The 19,710-nt window shown below is 34.1% G+C and overlaps 1 pseudogene; it reads right to left on the bottom strand.

Annotated features, from left to right (window-relative positions):
* Positions 1 to 12,517: 12,517 nt before the first annotated feature.
* Positions 12,518 to 15,968, bottom strand: LOC146745821 (zinc finger protein 862-like; annotated as a pseudogene).
* Between the last annotated feature and the right edge of the window lie 3,742 nt (positions 15,969 to 19,710).

Below are 19,710 nucleotides of genomic sequence, written 5' to 3'. Positions count from 1 at the left end.
GAAACAAATAAATTGTAAAAGGTTAAATGAAACTCATCTGAAACGTTCCAGCCAGGATTATGTTCAAGACTTTCATGATCTTATTTACTACAAAATTCTCCTTCAAAAAATCGACCACGTAATTATTTGGCAGATTGCTGGTTATTAATCCGACCATCAGCTTCTACAACGTTCACATTTACAGTAAATGAACGAACAAATAACACTTCCAAACAATCATCAAAGTTACGACGTGACATAACTTACTTCGCGATGTTATACACCGGTTATACCAATAATTCCTCTTACTCAGTCATGATGCCATGCAAACATTAAATACTTCTTTTTTTATATGAAAAAAACGTAAAATTTGAACTAGTTTTATCGGGAGAAATTACTTTTGATCACTCGATCACTTCGTGAAAAACACAGACCCGCCATGATAGCTGTGACGCGTTAGTTGACCACATGTGTCCTTTGACCCGGTGGGTCAAAAACGCCATTAACCAATCAGAATGCCGCATGGTAATGCCGGTAGAACCCGAACTTTTCCGAATGATCGTGATCATAAAAATTACATTGTGGAAGTAAAGCGATGTCGTAGCACGATGTGTTGGTATGGATTTCAGATGAAAACTGCATGATGGTTTTCGAAAGAGGTGATTAGCAATTTTTGAAAGGTAAAAGAAGTCTTGAAAGAAGAATTTTTACATGATTCACGATGATAACAATTCAAATGTATTTTACCCAATCACGCAATAAACACGTTGTTTTTTTCTTGAGTAGCGTAAACTGATCGTGAACTCCGCTTTGCCCATGTTACATCGGGGTGGAATTGATTTTGAATGAATTTTAGCTATCAATCTAAAGACTGCATCTATCGTCAGAAAATATTTACTTACAAACAAAGAGGTGCTAATTTTACAAAATTGATTTGTATTGTTTAAAGCCGCTACCACATCGCACGACTATGTCTATTGTTTACAAATTATTATCCACGACTGGCAGGATGCTTGTCGGTCGGTACGTAAATATAATAACAATATGACAATAGTCGGACGCGTTTCCGTGGAGGTCGCTAACTTTGAGTGCCGGTCGGGCCGACCAGCATGACGAGATCCCCAATGAAAAAAGCACTGTGGCGGTCTTGCTGATCACCGTGGCGGTGTTAGACCGGCATGGCGGCAAATCGAAGCACTGTGGCGGGACCGCCACGCTGTTTACATCTTGGGGAGAACACTGGAACACCCTTGGATACTGAGTGGGGAGATTCCACAGCTCGTGCTTGGTGACAGGAACGGAGAGATCTCAAGTCGGACGGATCTCCTTCGCCATTGATTCACTCCTTTACCTGAACTCTCGTCACATTGTGGACTAACAAACAGCATCATGTCAGTCGTGGATCGGATCTACTGTACATTGAGAATCAATCTACTAAGCGTTGAATACTGGACTATTCGTATCTCTTCAATACATATACCCTTACCGCCCGGTAACGATGCCTGTACGTACCTCCAGCATACCAACTTATTGAGCTAATCTACTATTGCTGAGTTCCCCAAACTCGGTAGAAACCCCGACAACAGTTATGATTGCTTGTTTTGAATTTGGTTACTTGGCCTGTCGCGTGATGGTGAATGCCTACCAAGATCTTATTTTAATCAGATTGCAACTTGGTCTGCGGATGGAAAAAAGGCAGTAGTGTATAAGCGTGCACGTGACGTAATAGGTCATTGGCAAGTCCTGCCACCGGAAACAAAATACATGTTAGCTGTTTTCCAGTGCGAGCAGATGATGGACTGCTCCGTTCCTGTAGTAAATTGTTTCCGTTTGAAAACTGATAAAAACACATCCCGTTGTCTCTTGAAGTATTTGAAAGGTCTAAGTTGGCTTTTTACCAGACACCTCCAGATAAGCTCAGTGGATTACATATGCTTTGCGATGTTGAAAAAAAACGTGATTTTTACGTAATAGTTTTGCCATTTTGTTTCTAGTCTATTCATGACAAACTGATTTTTGAATAAGTTGTGTATGTGTGTGAAATATAATGTTAGTCCCTGGTAAAATGATGGATACTTGTTATTGGGGTAGAATATCCAAAAATCTCCTATTTGGTTATGTTGTGTGATTGTGGTGTCAATTAATCACCGTAAAACTCTGACTGCTTCCGAGCTGACCTGAATGCTAATTATTCATGTCACCGGAATAAGGGACTATTTACCAAGTAAATACATCGAAGCGACCATGGAATAGGGAAGAACAATGGTGTCCTCTCGCCTCTTCTACTACCGGGAATCGCACGTGAGGGCGCCCTTCTTTCAAAGGAGTATATTTGTCTCATTACCGATTACGTCGTGCTGGGTTTTAACATCCGGTCCACAGCTAGTGCATTGTTTGAACACGTACATCTGTCCCACACACGGTATGTCCAGCTGTGTAGATATCTCGAACGTATCCAACAACCGTGTTTACATCGCCATCTTTAAAGTGACCTGACTCGTAGCTCACGCGACAACCTAATTGTGTTTATAATTGGTTGAAATATGAATAGATATCGCGTTATTATTAAAGGCCTCAATTTCACAAATTAAATACTGATATAGACTGAGCACTTTGTCTGGCAACAAAATCCGTATGGCTGCTTAGGGGAACATGATTTCAGCAAAATTGAAGAAAATTTAGTGTGAGTAACAGTAATAAATTGTCAAAAGTAATTAGATTAAACCTGACAAATGATTATATATTGTCTTGGAAAAATCAATTTACAAAAGCAAATAGTAAGTGAAAGGAATAAATTGGGGACATTAAATCTTGAGTTTTGAAAATTATCTGAAAAATATAAATAATTTCAACCTTCGAAAAATGTTAAGTAAATTTAAACTCAGTGACCACGAACTAGAGATTGAATCAGGGAGAATGAACAAACCAAACATTTTGTTAGATGACTGAACATGTAACAGATGTAACATAAACTCTCTTGATGATGAGAAGCATCTTATCCTTAAATGTCCTTTCTTTAAAGCTAAAAGGAAAAGACTTTTGGAGGACTGTGATCTCAAGTCTAATTTACCAGATGATATTTTTCTTGAGGTAATGAAAAATGCAAAAGCCCTTTCACTATACCCTAAAGATACTATCTAAAAATCTCCTTATTAAAAGTTGCGAGAATGTTGAAGTTATTATCTTGATATTTTTTTTCAGTTTTACTGTTTGTTTATTTATTTATTTTTGTGAGATCTAATGACTAATCTCGTTGTTCCACTAGATAAGAAATGATATCGTAAACAAACGTGGCACGCATTACTTCGATAGAAAACGCCGCGTTGTCAGTCTGTTGGATTGGTTGTCTGAGCCTCAGCTGACGGTTTGGATGAATACAGCTGGATTGTCTGTAATGAACTAACGAATATCAAGAACAATAGGCCACATGTTATCATAAGCACATGACTTACGCACGTTTGGTTTACAATACATTGCAGTATTATTTAGAATTGACAACTTGCACTTTAAATTAAAGGAAGGTGGTCGTCCCGCAGCGCGTGTTCGGATTTCACGTAAATAATGTATTTTCCACGCGTATTTTGATACTTGGTGTATATGTACCTTGGGCATACCTCTCTCAGATTTGTTCATTTCATGATCATATCTTCAATTCTCTAATTTTGGTGAATATTTTTGTCATTTTTGGTAAAAAGTGATATTTTTGACTTCTTGTTAAAAACCGCAAGTCCAATTTCTTTGATACTACATATATAGGTACTACATGTGGACCACTGTCAAATTTGTTCATTTCATGATGATATCTTTAATTTTCTAATTTTGGTGAATATTTTTGTAATTTTTGGTAAAAAGTGATATTTTCAACTTCTGTTTAAAAACCACAAGTCCAATTGCTTTGATACTACATATATAGGTAACTACATGTGCACCACTCTCAAATTTGTTCATTTCATGATGATATCTTTAATTTTCTAATTTTGGTGAATATTTTTGTCATTTTTGGTAAAAAGTGATATTTCTTCTTGTTAAAAACCACAATCATTTATGGTGAAAAATGATATTTTTGAATTCTTGTTTAAAACAGCAAGTCCCATTGCAATGATACTATGCATATTGTTCATTTTCCAATATATCTTCTGTTCTTTAATTGAAATGTGCATTGCTAACAGCCGAGAGGCTGCTTGTTTTATTTAATATTAAGGGCCATGGACTAGACTAGTCCAAATGGATTATTTCCTTGGTCCCCACCAGTATTATACAATTTTGTCCCGTACATGAACATGTAAATATTTTGTTTGTATACTGGTGAAATAAATAAATATAAATATAAATCTAGAACCAGTGATCATATTCAGACAAAACTCGCCAATCGGATAGTATGGGACAAACGAAAGGTTTTGTTACAAATCTGTGCATATTTAATCAGGAAAATTTGCATTATAATGAATTCTTCTGGTGCTAATATCTCAAAACAAAATCGTCACATACAACCCAGAACACTGAAAAATATATTTCTAATAACCGGATGAAATCACAGATAATTTAAGGCACTTATATAAGATTTAACTAGTTGTTGGTGTCAATCTGTGCATAATTAATTCACTTTAACTTATAACTTTTTTGTATGAATAAATTCTTATTCCAATTGTACCTTGATAACTAATCTTAATATTTAAGTAGTAGATATGCAGTAATCGTATGTCAACAAGCTATTCTGACATCTGCATTAGGAACATATATATTGCATGTTTTATATTATATATTTACTTCTCAAGAAAGCTGGCACAAAATAAAATGTTGGAGTATATTTCGGTACGGTATAAATTAAAGTTTATTGTACATTTCTTTTTATTCACAGGATAAATGCAGTATACCAACTAACTAAGGAGTTGCAATGAAGACCGGATTGGTGGAAATTTGTCAGATACTGACCCTCCTGAACCTTGCATACATGCAACCTGATATTATTGTTTTGTTTTACAAATGTGTGTTTAATATTAACTTGAATAAATGATTTTCTCAAATGATACATTTTAGGTGTTTGTTTTGTTTCCCCGTCTGCTTCACGAATAGTTCAATAATTTATAAAACATGATGTTCAAAAGTGCCCTCAATAAATGTCTACTAATATTAATTATAAATAAATGGAAGTTCAAAAGTATCCTATTTACATTCAAAAGTATACTCGTAATATCTTACAGTTGTGTAATAGAAGATTTCAATAAATGTCTACTGATATTAATTATAAATAAATGGAAGTTCAAAAGTATCCTATTTACGTTCAAAAGTATACTCGTAATATCGTAATGTTATGTATTAGAAGATTTCAATGAATGTCTACTAATATTATTTATAAATAAATGGAAGTTCAAAAGTATCCCATTTACGTTCAAAAGCATGCTCGTAATATCGTAATGTTATGTATTAGAAGATTTCAATAAATGTCTACTAATATTAATTATAAATAAATGGACGTTCACAAGTATCCTAATTACGTTCAAAAGTATACTCGTAATATCGTAATGTTATGTATTAGAAGATTTCAATAATTGTCTACTAAGATTAATTATAAATAAATGGAAGTTCACAAGTATCCTATTTACGTTCAAAAGTATACTCGTAATATCGTAATGTTATGTTTTAGAAGATTTCAATAATTGTCTACTAATATTAATTATAAATAAATGGAAGTTCAAAAGTATCCTATTTACATTCAAAAGTATACTCGTAATATCTTAGTTAGGTAAGAGAAGATTTCAATAAATGTCTACTAATATTAATTATAAATAAATGGAAGTTCAAAAGTATCCTATTTACGTTCAAAAGCATACTCGTAATATCGTAATGTTATGTATTAGAAGATTTCAATAAATGTCTACTAATATTAATTATAAATAAATGGAAGTTCACAAGTATCCTATTTACGTTCAAAAGTATACTCGTAATATCGTAATGTTATGTATTAGAAGATTTCAATAATTGTCTACTAATATTAATTATAAATAAATGGAAGTTCTCAAGTATCCTATTTACGTTCAAAAGTATACTCGTAATATCGTAATGTTATGTATTAGAAGATTTCAATAATTGTCTACTAATATTAATTATAAATAAATGGAAGTTCAAAAGTATCTATTTACATTCAAAAGTATACTCGTAATATCTTAGTTAGGTAAGAGAAGATTTCAATAAATGTCTACTAATATTAATTATAAATAAATGGAAATACAAAAGTATCCTATTTACATTCAAAAGTATACTCGTAATATCTTAGTTAGGTAATAGAAGATTTCAATAAATGTCTACTAATATTAATTATAAATAAATGGAAGTTCAAAAGTATCCTATTTACGTTCAAAAGTATACTCGTAATATCGTAATGTTATGTATTAGAAGATTTCAATGAATGTCTACTAATATTATTTATAAATAAATGGAAGTTCAAAAGTATCCCATTTACGTTCAAAAGCATGCTCGTAATATCGTAATGTTATGTATTAGAAGATTTCAATAAATGTCTACTAATATTAATTATAAATAAATGGAAGTTCAAAAGTATCCTATTTACGTTCAAAAGTATACTCGTAATATCGTAATGTTATGTTTTAGAAGATTTCAATAATTGTCTACTAATATTAATTATAAATAAATGGAAGTTCAAAAGTATCCTATTTACATTCAAAAGTATACTCGTAATATCTTAGTTAGGTAAGAGAAGATTTCAATAAATGTCTACTAATATTAATTATAAATAAATGGAAGTTCAAAAGTATCCTATTTACGTTCAAAAGCATACTCGTAATATCGTAATGTTATGTATTAGAAGATTTCAATAAATGTCTACTAATATTAATTATAAATAAATGGAAGTTCACAAGTATCCTATTTACGTTCAAAAGTATACTCGTAATATCGTAATGTTATGTATTAGAAGATTTCAATAATTGTCTACTAATATTAATTATAAATAAATGGAAGTTCTCAAGTATCCTATTTACGTTCAAAAGTATACTCGTAATATCGTAATGTTATGTATTAGAAGATTTCAATAATTGTCTACTAATATTAATTATAAATAAATGGAAGTTCAAAAGTATCTATTTACATTCAAAAGTATACTCGTAATATCTTAGTTAGGTAAGAGAAGATTTCAATAAATGTCTACTAATATTAATTATAAATAAATGGAAATACAAAAGTATCCTATTTACATTCAAAAGTATACTCGTAATATCTTACAGTTGTGTAATAGAAGATTTCAATAAATGTCTACTAATATTAATTATAAATAAATGGAAGTTCAAAAGTATACTCATAATATCGTAATGTTATGCATTAGAAGATTTCAATAAATGTCTACTAATATTAATTATAAATAAATGGAACTTTAAAAGTATCCTATTTACGTTCAAAAGTGTACTCGTAATATCGTAATGTTATGTAATAGAAGATTTCAATAAATGTCTACTAATATTAATTATAAATAAATGGAAGTTAAAAAGTATCCTATTTACGTTCAAAAGTATACTCGTAATATCGTAATGTTATGTATTAGAAGATTTCAATAATTGTCTACTAATATTAATTATAAATAAATGGAAGTTCAAAAGTATCCTATTTACATTCAAAAGTATACTCGTAATATCTTAGTTAGGTAATTGAAGATGTCAATAAATGTCTACTAATATTAATTATAAATAAATGGAAGTTCAAAAGTATCCTATTTACTTTCAAAAGTATACTCGTAATATCGTAATGTTATGTATTAGAAGATTTCAATAAATGTCTACTAATATTAATTATAAATAAATGTAAGTTCAAAAGTATCCTATTTACATTCAAAAGTATATTGGTAATATCTTACATTTATGTAATAGAAGATTTCAATAAATGTCTACTAATATTAGTCATAAATAAGTTTACATTGAAATTCTTATTTTTCAACGAAGTTCTAAAACCTCGTAATATCGCAAGTTTAGCAAATCTTAGAAAGGGTATTGAGACCAGGAATAAAAATCTTGTACTGAAGCTCAAAAAATTACAGTTGTACCAGATATGTCAAAACTCAAGATTGTTCTAGTTATCTCATTGATATACTTAAAATAAAATGTTCAGATATGTTTTTCATGCATAGTTTATCTCTAGAAAATGGGGGAAACATTTATCATTCACCATTTTTCATGAAAATAAACAATCATTAGTATTCTAATTTGCATATTCAGATAATTACCACTAGTAATATGGATGCAGACTGCATCAATGTATGTGCCTATCATATTTCGTCCAAATCTGTCGAGTTGTTGAGATAATCCATATTTAGTAATGTGCAAATGAGGCAATTTACATATGCAAATTATCTCTAAAAGTAGGGGCCATAGAAATGATGTCAATGTATATCCCTACCAAATTTAGTTCAAATCTGTTGAGTGTTGATGAATGAATCCAAACTTAGTGAAAAAATGCAAATTGGCTAATTTACATATGTAAATTACCCAATAGTAATATTGCCTGCAAATAACATCAATGAGCACCCGTATCAAATTTGGTTCAAATCCGTTGAGTTTTCATGAGATAATCCCAATTTACTAAAGAATGAATATGGAAATTGTCTAATTTACATATTTAACATTAACAGATTTTGTATAAGTATTCATATTTCTTTTCAAATGTCTTCAAATTTCATTTATCTTCCTTTTAGACAACCTCAGAAAGTGAAGTTTATGTGTAAAACGCCTGCATTTGTGGTGAGCAGGCAGAAACATGAATTAAATATGCTATCAGACAGTACCTAAGCAGTACCACCTAAGCTTCTGTTCATTGGGACATGGGACCCTTTTGAACGCAAGGACCCTTTGAACTCCTAACACTCGTGACGTGTCTGCTACGCCACATTGGTGTCTCTCATAGATTTTAGCCAGTCAAGTTCAGTCAAGTACCGCATCGTACGTTCAGGAACAGTCACGGTCAAGAATACGAACTTTCGAAAGTAAGACTTTTTTAATACTTATATCAATGGGCCACTTGATGCATGTAGGGGGTAAACTATACGAGTATAAATACGTTATTTATTTACACGAAATTCGTACGACCACTGACTTTTAAACTTTGAGTTGTTCCTCTTAATATTTACTGTCAAGATTGTCATTGAGGACTATCCATGACAGCTTGCGGCAAATTATTATACGATACACACACTGTGACAGCAAAACAGCAAAAAAGGGATTTCACTCGTTCTATTAAGGTGTATTTATCAATATATCTTAGAAAGAGAAGGTCTACGATGTAACGAAGTGAAGTGCGAAATGTGTTATAGAAAAAAAAATCAGTTGCGGCACATAAAATGGCCAAATGGCCACAAAAAAACGCAACGACTATTTTCATTTCGACTTTCACATTTTAATAGATTTAACTTAAAATCAATCTCTTTCATAATCAGTGACTTTCTTTTTCACTGCCCAGAATAGGATCTGTCGCTCGAATCCAGGGTTGTCAATTATTAATTCATTCATTTGTCAGGGACATAATAGAGTGCATAGAGTACAATGGTTATCCCTGGGCGTTGGACAAGCTGCCAAGCCCAGAGAGCAAAACAAATGAACTCAGGAATATGAGTGTGTGTCTGAGTGTGTCACGTGATCCAAATTGATAGATCACATGACTCAAAATACTTTTATGATAGGACAGTGATTCAATTCACATAAGCTTTTCGAAATACATTGAATAAAAATGCATTGAATAAAAATACATTGAATAAAAATACATTGAATAAAAAATACATTGAATAAAAAATGCATTGAATAAAAATACATTGAATAAAAATACATTGAATAAAAAATGCATTGAATAAAAATACATTGAATAAAAATACATTGAATAAAAATACATTGAATAAAAATACATTGAATAAAAATACATTGAATAAAAAATACATTGAATAAAAAATGCATTGAATAAAAATACATTGAATAAAAATACATTGAATAAAAAATACTTTGAATAAAAATACATTGAATAAAATACATTGAATAAAAATACATTGAATAAAAAATACAATTGTGGTGAAATGCTCTATACGCTGATTTGTCGCAGGTGATAATGTTTTACGAATTATATTAATACACGTGGTGCCATACACTGTCAGCTGCCCATATATCACAAACTTGCTAAAAGCGATACGGATATTGTTTTAAAGACCACGCTTGTTGATAGCAATGTGAAGATACGCTTTATATTGTTTCAATACAAGCGTCACCCGCGAGAATCCTGACAACGCCCATATGACATATTCATTCAATTATGTGAAGTTCAAGCCGTGGTCGGCGGTCAGGTTTGTGTGAACACTCATTTGTGTGAGCGCTATTCACGTAGACATCGTTGCAAAGGCCTTTGAGTTCTCATCTACCTTGAAATACATTGACCCTTTGATAGGTCAATTTTAGAGCAATGCATATCTTTGTGCAGCTTAACATATATATCTTCAGTTAGGGGGGGGGGGCTCTCAGGCTGTGTCAAATGTAATTGCTTTATTCAATTTATAATAACCAACACAGAATCTTTGTTCCATCTCGTTTGCCCACCAATACACCAGGGCAGAGTTAGAGAATCAATCTCTTCCATAATTCCCATTTTTAATATGCCACTTACCTCATTACTTTTCGCACATTACATGAATACAGATTAATCCTTATTTGGAAATCTGTAAACGCACAAATCGTGTGTACCACTAAATAAGTAAGTGAGACAATTTTTATTCTCGGCTTCTAATCTCAACATGTCCGCCGGCTTGCTGCATCGGTCATTACTGTGAATTTCAGCAACTGTTCCGAATCTGTTTTTTTTTTAAATCACACTGCCAGTATCCTGTGCAGGTACACACATTCTCCCTAATTTTTTTATGTCATTTAAAGAATTTGCGCATAATAACGATATATTTCAGCCTTTCTGAACTTATACTTTTCGAAATTGTCCCTTGACAAATGTTGTAGGATATACCACCGTCCCTCAACACCCGGTTAAGAAATGCTATTGTCTAAAGGTGTTAATATCTCAATCAACCAGGCGATGCGTTTCATAGTGACGTCATCAGCATCACTGTACACTTTCAACTCTACGTTGTCACCGTCACGACTTGTCTGCGATCTGATCTTTTATTATCGTCTCGTTCAACAATTTTAAAGAAACTTCTATTATACGTCTGAAGGTAAGGTGAGTGATTTCGTTAAAGTGTAGAGTGGTTAAGAAAATCGACCGATGATTTTACGTGTTATTGTTGACCACTTTCAGTCTTGAACTATTCATGATACCCGAATACTCACGAGTTTGTAACCTTCTAGCAAGATGTATATGTTGGCTTATCGTCTATTTTCTCTGGTTATATTAAAGTGTACAGATTGAAATAGTTACAATTATGTTCAATTCAACTGTACAGGTCAGGATTGACGAGAAAACAGGCCTTTTTTGGCCTACCGATAAGGCCGCCATGTTTTCCCCATTGTTGGCTTTGTTCTTGACACATACCGACCATCGGCATGACCATGGAGCTAAAAAAAGACCGATAGCTTGTGGGCACATACCGATAACTAAATATCAACTATTGTACAATAAAAAATGGTTATGCTGATTGCCATAACCATTTACTAATCATAGCAATTTAAATAAATAAAAAATATATATGACGGGTTTCGGGTGTTTTTACCCAAATTATATAACGGCATTGTTGTCGGTACGTTCTTGACACCTACGGCCGTGGCCGCCATGTTTTTTCCCATTGTTGTCGATACGTACTGGGTACGTTCTTGCATGGAGCTCCATGGTTCTTGACACATACCTACCATCAGCATCACCGACCGATAGCTTGTGGGTACATACCGATATCAAAATACCCACACTTTTACAATAAAAATGGTTATGCTGGTTGCCATTACCATTTACTAATCATAGGAATTTAAATAAAAATACATATGACGGGTTTGGGATGTTTTTACCCAGATGTCTCGACGAAGATCTGTATTATCTGATTTGAATGGCAATGAAGGGGATATAAGTCACAGCGAGTGCTGAACTGAATCGGGAGATGCGATCGCTTAGGTTTAAAGTTGTCTGTCGACGGGCGGTGAATTTTCAGTTTGTTTGCTCCGTTATTATTTTGTTGATTTGTAAAATAACCTGTTCGCCATAAATCGTGTTTTCCGTTTTTTAGTTCCCAAAACTGTTGACAAAATTAGTGTGATGATTCTTTTTCCATCTTCAATGCGTAATACATAGTACCGGAACAACTGCTGGCGGGGACTACTGCCGGTATCTAACATCATGGAGGTAGTCTCTTTTCTACCTCCATGCTAACATTCAGTTCACTTTCTATATCATAATAGGGTTGAAGAATATGGAATTTTTCCACTGGTCCAGGACTAGTGATAAGAAAATTGTCACTAGTCCGTGTAATAATTTCACTGGTCCTGAATTGATGTTTTAACATTATTTTTTTTTATTTTCTAAAAGCATATTTCATTTTTAATACATATGCATGTACATGAGTAAGTTACTTTTCTGATACAATCTCAGGTAATGGAACATGTTCATCAGTTTTAGGTTGAGGCAACTTATGTCCTGATATATGCCTTGAAGTTGATGAAGATAACAACCATTCAACAATTGCTGGGTCAGGATTATAATCAGCTAAATCTGGTCCTTCAGACATAACAAATAATTGGTTCTGAAAATTGTTATGATTTAGTCTAGTTCTGAGTTCAGTTTTTATAACATTCACTTTAGAAAAACCTTTTTCACAAGCACTAGTACTAGGTGATACTGTCAACATATATTCCAATAATTTCTTAACTGGTGCACTAATAACATCATTTGCACTCTGTAGGATTATTGAGTATACATCTAAAAGTGTCTGTGACCTGTGTGTTTTGCAATAAAACTTTCTGATTCACTGAAATATGACTTGACTACTGTATTGTTCATGAGTTCATTAATATCTTCATTGCCATATGTAGCCAATTCTTGTTTATCCATAGGCCACTGATGAAAGTTCAGGCACAACAACTGTTTAAATGGTGGTTCATTAAGTTCAATAAATCTGTTGTTTATATATTTAGTGGTATTGTCAATCAGTTTTTCAAAAACTGGTGTATTATATTCAGCTGGTAATAAAATACCTTTAATTTCAATATCTCCAAATTTACGAGTTTCTGGTTCATAGCAGTCAATAAAATGTTTCATATTCGTACCAGGAACAGTTTTCAAAGCATTTAACTTCATAATAGTTTGCTCAATTTTATCAGGAAGTTCAATAACCAACAACGTGTCTTGCTGAAATACCCTTGACAAATTTGCAATAATTGGAAGAAAATCTAACAAAAAATAGAGCATCTTCAGGAAAGATGACGATCTAAATCGTGTTTTCCGTTTTTTAGTTCCCAAAACTGTTGACAAAATTAGTGTGATGATTCTTTTTCCATCTTCAATGCGTAATACATAGTACCGGAACAACTGCTGGCGGGGACTACTGCCGGTATCTAACATCATGGAGGTAGTCTCTTTTCTACCTCCATGCTAACATTCAGTTCACTTTCTATATCATAATAGGGTTGAAGAATATGGAATTTTTCCACTGGTCCAGGACTAGTGATAAGAAAATTGTCACTAGTCCGTGTAATAATTTCACTGGTCCTGAATTGATGTTTTAACATTATTTTTTTTTATTTTCTAAAAGCATATTTCATTTTTAATACATATGCATGTACATGAGTAAGTTACTTTTCTGATACAATCTCAGGTAATGGAACATGTTCATCAGTTTTAGGTTGAGGCAACTTATGTCCTGATATATGCCTTGAAGTTGATGAAGATAACAACCATTCAACAATTGCTGGGTCAGGATTATAATCAGCTAAATCTGGTCCTTCAGACATAACAAATAATTGGTTCTGAAAATTGTTATGATTTAGTCTAGTTCTGAGTTCAGTTTTTATAACATTCACTTTAGAAAAACCTTTTTCACAAGCACTAGTACTAGGTGATACTGTCAACATATATTCCAATAATTTCTTAACTGGTGCACTAATAACATCATTTGCACTCTGTAGGATTATTGAGTATACATCTAAAAGTGTCTGTGACCTGTGTGTTTTGCAATAAAACTTTCTGATTCACTGAAATATGACTTGACTACTGTATTGTTCATGAGTTCATTAATATCTTCATTGCCATATGTAGCCAATTCTTGTTTATCCATAGGCCACTGATGAAAGTTCAGGCACAACAACTGTTTAAATGGTGGTTCATTAAGTTCAATAAATCTGTTGTTTATATATTTAGTGGTATTGTCAATCAGTTTTTCAAAAACTGGTGTATTATATTCAGCTGGTAATAAAATACCTTTAATTTCAATATCTCCAAATTTACGAGTTTCTGGTTCATAGCAGTCAATAAAATGTTTCATATTCGTACCAGGAACAGTTTTCAAAGCATTTAACTTCATAATAGTTTGCTCAATTTTATCAGGAAGTTCAATAACCAACAACGTGTCTTGCTGAAATACCCTTGACAAATTTGCAATAATTGGAAGAAAATCTAACAAAAAATAGAGCATCTTCAGGAAAGATGACGATCTAATCGCTTTTAAATAACCCATTGCGCGGTTTGCATCATCGGCTCGATTACCAGCAGTATAATTGTGTTCTAAGTGTTTTACAACTGTTACAATATTTACCGCTAATGACTTCACTGCGCGTTCTTTGCTTGCCAACCAGCGAACTTGTTTGACTGACGAGAAATGTGCTAAGTCCGTCTCAAATATATTGGCAATCTCCTTAAGTTCACGTCGACGTTTCGGAGAATAGTGGTAAAAATGAAATATCCCCTTTAACGTGGCCTCGAAGTCTGATATTTGTTTCACAGTTTTACAAGCGTCCAAAATCGCCAATTCCAACTTGTGCGCCACACAATGAATACCAATAGATGACGGGACAACGTCTTTTATTTTCGTGACGACACCCGTCTTCTTTCCCATATTCACGGAGGCACCATCAAAGTTTGATGATATAAGAGATGGTTTTTTCTCCCTATCAGGGTTGAGATCGTCCAAATTTAAATCAACACTTGATAATCCATTCGTCAAGGCATCAAAAACCCCCTGTGATGTGGCATTTTCTACCGATGTAATCGCAACCTCGCGGGTGACAGGTAACTTGGTACGTGGCCCAACATAGCGTACATAGGTAATTTCCTGTTCAATAATTGATTTGTCGGTACTACAGTCGCCAAGAACACTGATAAAATTCACTGTCTTGATTTCTTTGGAAATGTCCTTTCTTAATGTTGAAGCAATGTGTTCCATAAATTCCGTACAGCCATGACTTATTAACATAATTTTCTCCGAGCTTTAATCCATTTTTCTTTTGAATAACACAAATAAACTGGAAGTCAGAAAAAGGCTTTCCTGCTTTGGCGACCGCATATGCGGTGTTGAATAAATATCTCATTCGGTCTTGGTTTTCTTTACCCATTCGCGTGAAGGATTTGACGATACGAGTTTCAAATACATTTTCCTGTGACACTGGCGTTGCTGCTCGGCCATCTTTATCTCTCAAGAACTGTCGGCTACTTGACAAGTGTTTGTTGGTGACATCGTGAGATCGTAGCGGATCAAGTTTCAAATTAGTCGTTCCTTTCACTAAGGCACTTGACTTATCAGATGACAGCGGATAGTTTCAGCAATATTCACAGAACATAGTATCCGTAACTTCATCATAGCGTACCCAAGGAAATTCAGTTGTCCAATGTGACTTGAAAGTCCGAACACGTTTCTCACGATCATATTTCTTGTCCTTCGTCAAGTTCGCGAGTTTCTCTGGTTCACTATGACTTGATGTCACATTGTACTTCTGTTTCTTAGACGGAACTTCTTCTGTCTCATGGTTATCACTCCCTTTAGATTTTTTAGTTTGACTAAACCCAAAATCAAACAAACTGTTACTCATGGCTGCTGTACACAAATAATGTTTGCGCGTGCAAGATTCATTGTATGCTGTCACGCACAAAGTAGGCCGACATCATTGATGTTTCCGCGCGCTATATTATTGACCAATTACAGTCTGCGTAAGAAAACGGTGGACGTCACTACGTTCCACGTAATAAACTCAGTTTTGAGACTACGAATATCAGGACTGTTTTTAGATTAAATTGTTATATGCAGACACCTTTATTATTTTTTATCTATAAAATCAATGGTCCGACGGACTATTAGTGCTTTTAATTCGGAGGTCCGTCAAAGTAATTTATGAGTCCCGGACCTCGGACCACCGTATTCTTCAACCCCTGATCATGTATAACAAATCTAACTTCATTGAATCCGTCAAATTATTTATTTAGAATGTGAAGATAAAGAAAAATAAAACAGGTAAAACAAGGATGCTCACACACACGCTTTTACAGCTGCTTGTCTCGGGCTTTACGTGTAGCCATGGTGTAGCCAAGTCCGGGCCCAAGTGTTTCACTTCCGACTCATTGTGGTCGGAGTCCATGACACGTAATTTGGTCACGAAAACTAAGTCTGCCATGTGCTCAAATTTTCTACCTTCTGTTTATACCTCCATGGTCTGATCAATTAAATCGTGGAAGGTACCTTCCATGATTAAATTTTCATAATAATCGCTTTACATACTGTCGACGTTCTTCTCAAAATTTCCATGCATTCGTTTTTTTTTCGTCACTGTCATAGTCGACCCCAAGACGGTTTCATAGTCGACTGCTTGAAGAGCGAGAAATTCAACGAAATTAAATTTGTGGACGATCGTAAATGGAGTGCGTGTAACTTGTACCTCGGACTACTAATACAAAAATGTACTCGTAATACCATAGACCATGGAGCTTTTTTTTAGCTCCATGCATAGACCTTGTTTTCTAAGGTCTATGGTATTACTAGTCTGAGCTTGTACTGAATGCAAGAGACTGTTTATATTTGCTATGGGTGGTGACTATTATGCAAATTATCTGTCTATTATGTCTTTGGCTGATTAATTAAAACATAGCTTTCAAAACAATGACATGTGCTGTTGTTTTTAATTAACAAAAATTGATTTTTACACCCTATAAAAACATTTAATTCACTGTTTTTCCTACTGAGTGTTTGCTCCTTGTAGTCCAGCATTGAAAAATACAAAAAAGTAGAATTTTGGGTTTCAAAGCAAAAAAAGGTGTACAACATCCTTAAGACTATTTTGTTCAGGTACAATGAGTAGATAATGGTCTGAGCTATCAATATATCCACTTTTCCTGGTATATTTGGGTATCGAAATGTACTTTTTATGTATCAGTATGTAATTAGTGGGACCCGTAATACCGGTATGTAAGCCGGTAATGTGATGGTAAAACCTCAGCTGGTCCACTTCCAGCGAGTCTAAAACTACTTCAACCATACTACTAGGTCAATCATTAATGTGCGGGGGTAATTTTCTATTCAAATAACCACAAATACTCCTGATACCCTGGAGAAGTATTCCATTGTTTCACAAGAATGCCTGTCTCAAAGGATCTCCGTCTTCACGGTTTCTTAAGATAAAGGTTGTTTTGTTTACTTGAAAGAAATGTCCTTTGGTGGCACGTTTCTTCTATCAATTTCCATTGCACAAAAAAAGCAGCAAACTGAAGGACGGAATTTACATGTATTATCCCTGCCCATTCATGCAATCTAGTACCGTACCCACAGTTGTTGCACTTTGCAACCGACATGATGTGGATGTGTTGTGACGTATTTTGTCCTCTGGAGACCGCCCTTGCATTCTGGCTACATTTACTGCCCTTTCATACCAGTTCAATTTCCTTTCATTATTTCACCCAGATTTGATGATATTTAAGGTATAGAATGCAGGTTCGTGGGCACTCGGAGTGTTTTTTTTTTTGCTTTTTCTCACCCAGACAGTCTTGGCTAGATCATGGAGGTAGAAAAGTACCTCCATGACTAGATAGTGTTAAACTTTTGGAGCATTGTCAATGCTGGAACATACTCAAAAATTGATTTTAAAATATAGGGCTCTATCACCTAGCCTCGCAAACTACAAAATAATACAATACAAGACGTACACGCTTCAAACATGCAAGCTGGACGACATACAGCTGTAAATGAATAATGGACATTATCAACCTTATCTCGTAACATGTCGACAACATCTAGCCTGGTAGCTTCCAGTGATATACTGTTAAATAATTTTTCTTTTATTTATTTTCAGACATTTTTTCTACAAATGCATTTTAACACTGAAGTAAACATTTTTCTTTTCGCACTGATATATTGTTTTTCATGTACTTTCCAACCAGCTTGAATTCCTAATTTCCGAGTTACTATTTTTCTCACAAAATTCGATAGAGGGCGTTCTCAAAGTACCCGGATGACAGTCCGTTCAACGTTCGTGGTGGGGTTGAAAATTGAGCGGCGTCTGATGTAAGCAATATACTAGTAGTTACTGTTGCCGAAGTCTTATTTTTTACAAACGTTTTGCAAGAATTGGTTAAAATGGTTAACTGGTATTGTAATGCCCCAGGCTATTCCTGGGGTTCGATTAAAAAGAAAAAAACAGCGAAATATCCTGAGATGAAAGGCGTAACTTTTCATACATTCAGTTTCTTTCGTCCAAGAAATCGACACTTCAACGCCAGTGGATACGAATGCGTCGTCGGGAACCTGAGTGGACGCCAAACTATATTCCCGGGTTTGTTCACGGCATTTTCCATCCTGTGCCAGTATTTTTTTAGTTCAATAACTGGAGACAGCCGTCTGTCAACCGCAGTTATACATCGATTGAAAAACGAAGACTCTGTCAGCTTCCCGAGACGAGCGCAAACGAAAACATTGAGCCGGATTTGATGGAAAATTCGCTCGTTACCGATTCCCACATCGAACTTCTTGTTCAGAATCCTTATGATGGCATTTGTTGCGAAGTTGAAGTTAAAATAACTACGGAAGGAAAACACGTGTGACCATTTATGATAACTGCATCTGCTGATCGCCTGGTGAATAAAATATTAAATCAAACTTACACTACACAGTTACAAACACCAGAAACTATTTTAGAGTTTGATTTAATAATAAACCACGGCTTGTAAGGATTTTCCTTCATGGATCATTGCCGAATACACTCTGCCATAATGAAAATAAATTCTGTATTCTGCACATGATGAAGCTTTACGGAAATTATGAAGTAAATAACCATTATCAAGTCGACATTCTTTCAGTCTGGCTGTTGTCCAGTCACTTCGATGCAACAAATATGCGAACATATCAGCTATTTCAAACAAAGGCAAAGTATGAAGGTTTTTTTGCTAAGTGTTTACGTTACACGGATCTACCAGAGTTATTGTCGACTCACTGTGTTTTACAGTACGACGACGATTGTTTGAGTCTTGGCGAACATTTAACTCGTTTGCTAACTCAACAAGTTCAAAAAGTTTAGCTTTACGAACATTGCTGCAAGATATACCACGATTCTGAAGAAATTTGCGGAGTTCTGGAACTTTTTTGCTTTTCCAATCAATTGATTTACGCATGTAAGAATACAGAACTTCAATAAAAACAACCCCACTCAGGTTCGTTATGCGGGTATTTTGGATGCGCTCTCTAGCGGAATTCCGTAGAAAACTAACAACTCGAAAATTAGGAATTGAAGTTCGAACTCCTATGGCTAAATTCACAATCACGTTTTTCATTTCCGTTCATCTGTCCTACTT

Source organism: Saccoglossus kowalevskii, chromosome 5 (genome assembly GCF_978046115.1).
Source record: "Saccoglossus kowalevskii chromosome 5, keSacKowa6.1, whole genome shotgun sequence".
Taxonomy (NCBI): Eukaryota; Metazoa; Hemichordata; class Enteropneusta; family Harrimaniidae; genus Saccoglossus; species Saccoglossus kowalevskii.
Note: the sequence above shows the minus strand (reverse complement) of the source record. Positions and strands in the feature narration are given on the sequence as shown.